The sequence below is a fragment of the Bactrocera dorsalis genome, chromosome 1 (genome assembly GCF_023373825.1).
Source record: "Bactrocera dorsalis isolate Fly_Bdor chromosome 1, ASM2337382v1, whole genome shotgun sequence".
Taxonomy (NCBI): Eukaryota; Metazoa; Arthropoda; class Insecta; order Diptera; family Tephritidae; genus Bactrocera; species Bactrocera dorsalis.
Genome location: NC_064303.1, coordinates 3,998,747 through 4,006,165, shown reverse-complemented (window position 1 = coordinate 4,006,165; position 7,419 = coordinate 3,998,747). Strand labels below are relative to the sequence as shown.

At 37.1% G+C, this 7,419-nt stretch overlaps 1 protein-coding gene across 3 annotated transcripts in view; it reads left to right on the top strand.

The window, feature by feature from the left end:
* Positions 1-716: 716 nt before the first annotated feature.
* The window catches only part of LOC105232477 (protein sickie), a 396,183-nt gene continuing 389,480 nt past the window's right edge, over positions 717-7,419 (top strand). For 2 of the 3 annotated variants that reach the window (XM_049446865.1, XM_049446867.1), the window contains exon 1: positions 717-1,112. The gene's annotated coding sequence lies outside the window, so the exon portion shown is untranslated. The remainder of the gene's footprint in view (positions 1,113-7,419) is intronic. The other variant, XM_049446872.1, reaches the window with a different exon arrangement.

Below are 7,419 nucleotides of genomic sequence, written 5' to 3'. Positions count from 1 at the left end.
AAATAGTGATATTAAAAATTAAAAAAAATGTGCAATGAACATATATGTACATATGTATGTACAAATGTAGATAAAAATCGATTAGTAAATTATGTTCAATGAAATTCTTCAATTAAATATTAAGCAAAAATTAGATAAAGTGAAATTAACATAAAAATTAAAAAAAAAAAAAATAATTTAGAAAACTAAACTTAATGAAGCAATAAAAAGAATAATCAGTAATAATTTAAAAATAATGGGAAGGTGAAGGTAAAAAAAAAATAAAAAATGTGTGTGGAAATGCTCATAAAAATATTTCTATTGTAAAATTTTACTAGATATTTTATAAAATACCGTTTATCAGTTCAACGAGTGTGAAAAGCATCAAGCATTACGCATCTTTAGAGGCCATACATAAAAGCCTTCTCTCAATAATTTACCGGTTTTTGCACATTACATCAAAACGCCCACGCATACCTGCAAGCAAACACACATACCAATATACATATATGTTTATATGTCTATAACATTTGAGCCCACTGCACGCCAACCGAGCCCCCCAATTTTGCATATCTTAATTGAATCAAGTACGAACATAACACATCTGATTATCTACAAATTTACAATGTGCCACAAAGGCAGAAACCTGCGTGCATACGCTTCAACGCATATCGCGCCATCTACAAGGGCAAACACTCACATACACATCCACACATAAGCGTACACACACCCACATAGTGAAGGCCTCCTACTTGACGCGTTCGCGTTTATCTTAAATCGGTTTAAGCGTTTTATGTTCGCGTTAATCGCTCTATCGGTGCACGCAATGCTGCAAAAACAACAGCAACAACAGCGTATGTGAAAAGCAACAATAGCGTTAATAAAAAGTGCAATAAGCAAGTGTTGTGTGCTCACGCTCACCGGTGTCAGCCCCCTGACAATATTTTGTAGTGCAAATCAATAGAGTTATTCGTGTGTTTATATGTGTGCGTAACGGTAACCACCACTTTTAAAGATTCCTCCGTTTACCACTGCTTTTTAACGCATAGCGCGAGGATATAAATTGTCACTCTTGCAGCGACACAGGGATTACATTGTGGATTTCCGCGTGCGGATGCGTTGGTTTCCGATGGGTAAGTCGATTTTATTGCTAAATATTGCGTAAGTGCGTAATTTATTACCCTAATAAGATACGTGTCAAAGCAAGAGTGCATTAAATTTTATAATTGACCTATTTTCATGTTTCTTCCATAGGGTAAAAATTTAAATATGGCTACAAGATTCATAAAAGAAAGGAAATAATTCAAAGCTTGTATTAAGTTCGGTTGTACCGAAGCTATAATACCCTAAGCAAATACAAAATATTCCTTACAAGAACTTTGATTGGTTAGTTCGTTTGTCTGCTCTCTGCTATAGTGTTTCGATCTGAACCAATTTTACGAGGATTGTACCCTTTTTGTGAAAATATCTTTGGTCTCTAACGTTTACTTTTGCGTATTACAATCAATATGTTGTATATAGAGGGTACAAGTCCCAATTTTTGATCGCTTCCATTTTGTCATTAGGATTATTATATCTCTTACTTGGAAGGGTTATCACAGTTCATTGCTAAGTTCCCTATCTTCTTTCCCCAACAATTGTAAATATAATTGGTTTCCGGTATTAATATGGACGGCATTATACATTTGTGTTGAAATTGTGGGAAAGAGGGAGCTTTAGCTTGCAGTCTATCTTTTTACAATTCAAACCCAATTAGTTCGAACTCTAAGAGTATCTGGATACCTAATTTTGAGACTTCATCTAGTCCATTGAACTGTGAAGTTCTTAGATAACTAAGACGTGTTCTAGATAATGCTGGATAGAAGCATAGAAGATGATCAAGCGTCTACTCATAGCCACTACATCAAGTGCTTTTTTGCTTCTAAAAACATTTTCTGACGTGAAGCGATGTGAGATTATTTCCTCCTGGCTATCGATGTTTATATTGACCTTACTTATTTTTTCTGTGCTGTTGGCTATTTCAGTCCTGATTGCAAAAACTTTCACTTGAAATATAATGTGCCCGCCTAAGCTTTGGCTCCGATCAAAAGATTCCAGCGCCCACTCCAATGATTTTTGATCCGTCTGCGTATATGTTGTAAGTTTCACTGGTGAATCGCATGCTTTTGAGCCTTTCACCCTCTTTTAGTGTGTCTTGAAACCTTATCTCCCAAACCAAGCAGGAAGGGTATGTGATCCATTTTAACTTTGTGTAGAATTTACCTAACGCCGCCAATCTTGCAACTGATTTTGTTACAGATCTTTCCAGTTCATGTCGATTGGTAATAGGTTAGGTAACTTTTCTAGTGCAGCAACCGAATGGTTCTTAACGCTCCCATTATGCAGAAAAAATCCACTGTACTATTGCCTCCAACGGTTTTCTATATAAGATTTTAAAAGTTGGTCGTATAATTCAAAATGTATTTAAGAGAGACGCACTTTCCAAAAGTAAGAGATATAATATAAACACTTGAGCGTAAATGAAGCTATAGAGATCTACATAGACTATCTACTCAGAATAAGTATAATTATCGAAATGTTTTCACAAATTAAAAAGCTTGAAATTCAAAAAATTATTTAGATTACCGTTTCATAAACCAAGAAGTTGCATTCACTCATATTAAACGAAAAGTTCAGTATACTTCATTCGTGATTTCTCAGAAAAATAAGTGCGGTGTATATTTAGTATGTCATTTCAAACGCATAATTCACAACGCCCTCAAAAATCAGGGAAACCACCTTAACCTATAGCATCCAATCTTACTCATTAAAACGCATTCGTGCACACCTAACCTCATACCGGGTTAAAATTAAATATTTTACACCTTTTTTGTGAAAAGTGATAAAAAATCAAATGAAAAAAAGGAGAAAACAGCTTAAATGCGAGAGCAAATGCCGACGCAAACTTTGGTGAAAAAAGGCGAAATTGAATTTTGCTTCCGTTGCACAAAACGTGTGTGAAAAGCAGAATGAAGTAATCTGGCAAAAAGGTGGCAATAACGCATACTTTACCGTTGATGCTGACACCAACCAGCCAGCATACTTCCAGGCGCAAACATGGAAAACACGAAGCTGGCTTACGTCTGTGTGTGCGTGAAAAGTCTATAAAAATATTTACGAGTAAATATTACAACTACCCAGGGATAGCTCCCAGGTGGCATAATATTGCGTTATATGGAGCAGACTTAAGTAAAATTGGAACGTGAGTTGAGTGCATAAATACTCGTACATTTGTTTGCGAGAAGGATGCGGGGTACATACAATTTAAGCAGCTAAAGTAAGATGTTTCGCACAAAAGACGAGGCGGCAATTTAAAGTGTGCGGCATTTAAGGGCGCAAATGAAATGGAAATGGAAAAAGAAATTGTCGGAGCAAGATAAATACTACTACAATAGCATTTAGTGTAGCATATGCACAGGCGCTTATGAAGAACAAAGCAGCCTGTACGTGCGGTGCCAAAGCTTGCTACGTCATCGGCATTGCATTTCATAACGCTTTTCCTGAAAGCTCGCCAAATGATTCATACATGAGTTTATTTATGATTTTTTGTTCACATACACAGTTGAGACAGCGCATGAAACCGTTATGAATCATGCGAGTGTGGGCCGGTAATTTGATCGTTTTTGGAGCACACGATGGGAGTGGGGGATATTCTGCAAACAAGGCGCATGCAGGTTCTATTGCAATCACAAAATTTCCTATATAAAGACAATTATACACACACACGTATGCATCGACACAGCAAAATCTTCACATTTGCTTGTAGATGTGTGTCTTTCCGGCGATGCTGTCATTTCATCTGCGCTTTTATTACTTTCCTGCGCCATTTTTATTACCCTGGTATTATTACCAGTTGTGTTTGTATTGTTTTCCAATTTCCTCATTTTCCGTTGGATGCGCGCTTGTTAGCAATGCAATTGCACCGTTTGCCAAAGTATTGGTTATATGTGTGAAGGGAGTCAGTTGCTCTTAGGGGATGCAATAAATTAATGTGTTCATAAAAAATTCTGGCTAATATAATTATGGCGAAAGAAAGTGCAAAATGCACAGGAGCAAAAAAGAAGTAGAAATTAGGGCACTCTGTACTATTGGTAAGACTTTGGTTGTAGTGGTTATACTGCTTCGTCAGTTTCTCAACACTATTAGTGGGAGGATACGGGAGAGGTCTTATTATTAATATAGGTTATTATAGCAAAATAATTGTACATTATAGAAATTTTATTTATTTGGTTTATTAAAAAGCGCTCAAGAGCCTTGTGCGCCTTAAAAAAAGGTAACAATTCAAGAAAAAATGTATTATTTTTACAATCTTGAAATATTATTCTTAGTGTAAAAAGTCTGTTGGATTTTTTTAAGCTTTATGTCTTCTTGTGTGAACCTTTAAGTCGAAAGTGTTGAATTGGCTTCACTTAAGCCTTCAATGGTTGCCGCGAAAACGCTCCAGGTAGGTAGGTCGGAGTGCTGCTACTATGAGCTCAATTAGCGCTGGATGCGCAATGCGTTATGCTTTTTGAGGACAACCACAACTATTCAAGGAGTGGTGCGTGATAAGTTTCAAGTATTCTTTCGAACGTTCCTATCAGAAATAGTATTCGATACGCCTCAAATTGGTCTAAAGAGCTCCTAGCTTTGCCAACTCGTCTACCTTTTTACTCTTGCTGAAAATGTTCCTGAAGTTACACTAAACCCCTCTCATCCGATTGGAAGGTCGATAGACTCTTGATGGACGTTTGGACCTCCCTTGAGGTTTATACAGAGCGAACCATGGGAGGTCCTCGGAACTGCTTGCCCTTAGCAAAGTCAATCTCGCCGCAATTGTGTGTGTCGGACGTTTTTGTACAAAACTGCTTTGTGGAAGACATCTAGGCACTTTTTCTTCTACTGTCCAGCTTTTGAGGTACTGAGATGGAAATATCTCAGTAGACACACCTACAGCAACCCTAATGAAGTGGCTTGATCTATGAGGATCTGGTGATCTATTTTTAAAACTTTTCGGATATCGCAAAAGATCAAATTACAAAGACAAGACAAGGAAGACAATTCGAAAAGTTTGCAGCACATGTGAGTATTTAAAAACAATATACTTCACACTTTACTGAAGTATCATAACAATAACACAAATCAGTAAATAAATCAGCTGCGATGTCATCTAAGGGTGTAGTTAAAAAGTTATCAAGGAACACATAATTAAGCCACTTAAAGTTTCCACCGAATACACTTGTTGTAACGGCTAATCTTTAATTACAAAATTAAAACGCTTTCATACTAATTTCTCCACTCACACTTTCCGCCAACTACAGCGAAGTCAGTTAGATATATACTGTATATATTATTGCTTCACCCTCTATTACTGTCTTAGATGTAGATCTTCCCTCACTCCAATCTCCAACTAATGTTTTCCCTTTAAGGCCTCGCACACAATTTTGGGGCGCTTTGACACTCACACAAGCTTTCTTGCCGGCCTGATAGCCTCTCGGCTCTTTATTTGTCAATCATTATCATTTTATTTGTGTAAAGTGTCCGTAAACAACCACCCAGTTTGTTGTTAGTCCACAAAACACCCCACATCCATATTACTATACCGCTACAGAAACGTCGCTTCACAAACTATATGCCTGTAAGCCACCACGCCACCCAGCAGGCCTTAAGTGCCTAACACCACGATAACAAAGAAAGTTTTTCCTTGCAACTCACACTTACTTGCTTGTAATGTGGCGTGTCCTAAGACATTCTTCTTCCTTTTTCGGGTCTTATTCATCTTGCTTCTTGCGAGTTGCTCGCTTGGTGTCAATGCTATCAGCGTTATCATCAAGTCACTTGTCATTCGTGTTCATGTTTACAGCGAAATTCCTCTCGACTGAAGTATTGTTTAGATTACCATCTCACATGATGTGTCGCGTTACCGTGATGTCTGTTCGCGACTTTGTATGTTCTGGTTATTATTTTCCGAGGAAGTCCATAGTTCTTCAAGCGTGGTGTTTTCATCTATTGTCATTCGGCAAGATGTCTGTTGTTGTTGCTTGTAAAAATTTTCCAACTTGCTGCCTCGCTTAATCTGTTGGAAAACATCAACAACCATATTTATGCTAATCTGTGACTGTATTCATAAAAATATATGATGTTATTTGTACTCGTTCGGTGTGGGGTTTGGTCTGAAGTTTTGTTGTTAGGTAGTATAGCACGTTTCAAGTTAGTTAAGAGGATAAATGCAAATTAGCTACGTGTAATAAAGCTGGCCAGCTGGCTTTCGTTGTTTATTAGAAAATGTACATAACTACTTTTTAAAGACACTGTTGGCTTTAGTTTGATAAAACTGATGTAATTTTCACCGTATGTTTGCTCAATACATGCATAAGCAGTCCCTTGCGTTAACATCTTTTGGCACATCTTTTCAACGTGGAAAAAACTTGTCCTCTAACTTAACGCAGTCTTCCGAGACGAGTCCAATAAACAAAAAACATTTCTGTTTGGATATTTAAATCTCTCACATTAATATTTTCGTCTGGGCAAGATCATTTTCTAGGTCATTAAGATTATATGGAGTTAGTATTGATAAACCTAATCGTTTTTACTGTCGTCTCTAAGAAAGGAAAGTTAATTTTTTTTCTCTGAACTGTCAAAAACTGTCCAAAATTCTAGTTAAACATGATTCTTATATTCACTGTCGAGGGAATCTCTAAGTTACCTAGTTTCCAGGCCTTTTTCAAACTATGCTCTCCCAGTAGAGTTTTAAGTATTAGCAACGTCAACGCAATTTTTTAAAGAAAATACACAGAAACTCCAAATTTAACGGGGAATATTCGAAAGTCCATCCGTTAAGTTCAATTTCCGATGACTTGTTCAAGCAATTCGACTGATATCTGACGCACGTCGTGTGTAAAGTTTTGTTTCAAGGCTTGAACCGAAGCGAGGTTGTCCGCATTACACTTTATGGGAATATAAAAAGTGTAAAAATAGTCTAACGATATGATATCAACGGTCTTGACGGCCAATCGATCGGCCCAAAACGTGAAATTATCTGCTCACCGAAGTGTTCTCTGAATAAATCAATTGATTGAAGCGATTTGTGGGAAGTTCAGTTCTTGCACAATCTATATTTCGTATGCTTTCAATTTAAGATCTCGACATAAAATGCACTAAGTAGTTCTATACGTCAGTCCGAGTTACTGTGAATGACTCTTCACGATCTTCGTGTACACTCTCAGCCATGGTTCTCTCAGCCATTTATTTTTCACTGCCTGCTGGACGTGGCCGAATATTTTCCAATAATGAATGGTCTCAAGATGGGTGAAGGTTTTGCGAATAGTGTGCTCAGAGGGCCGATATGAACTGAACAATCGGAATCAAGTGCTTGTATGGAAAGCTTTTTCACTTCTCAGGAATTTGGAATGGTTTATTATT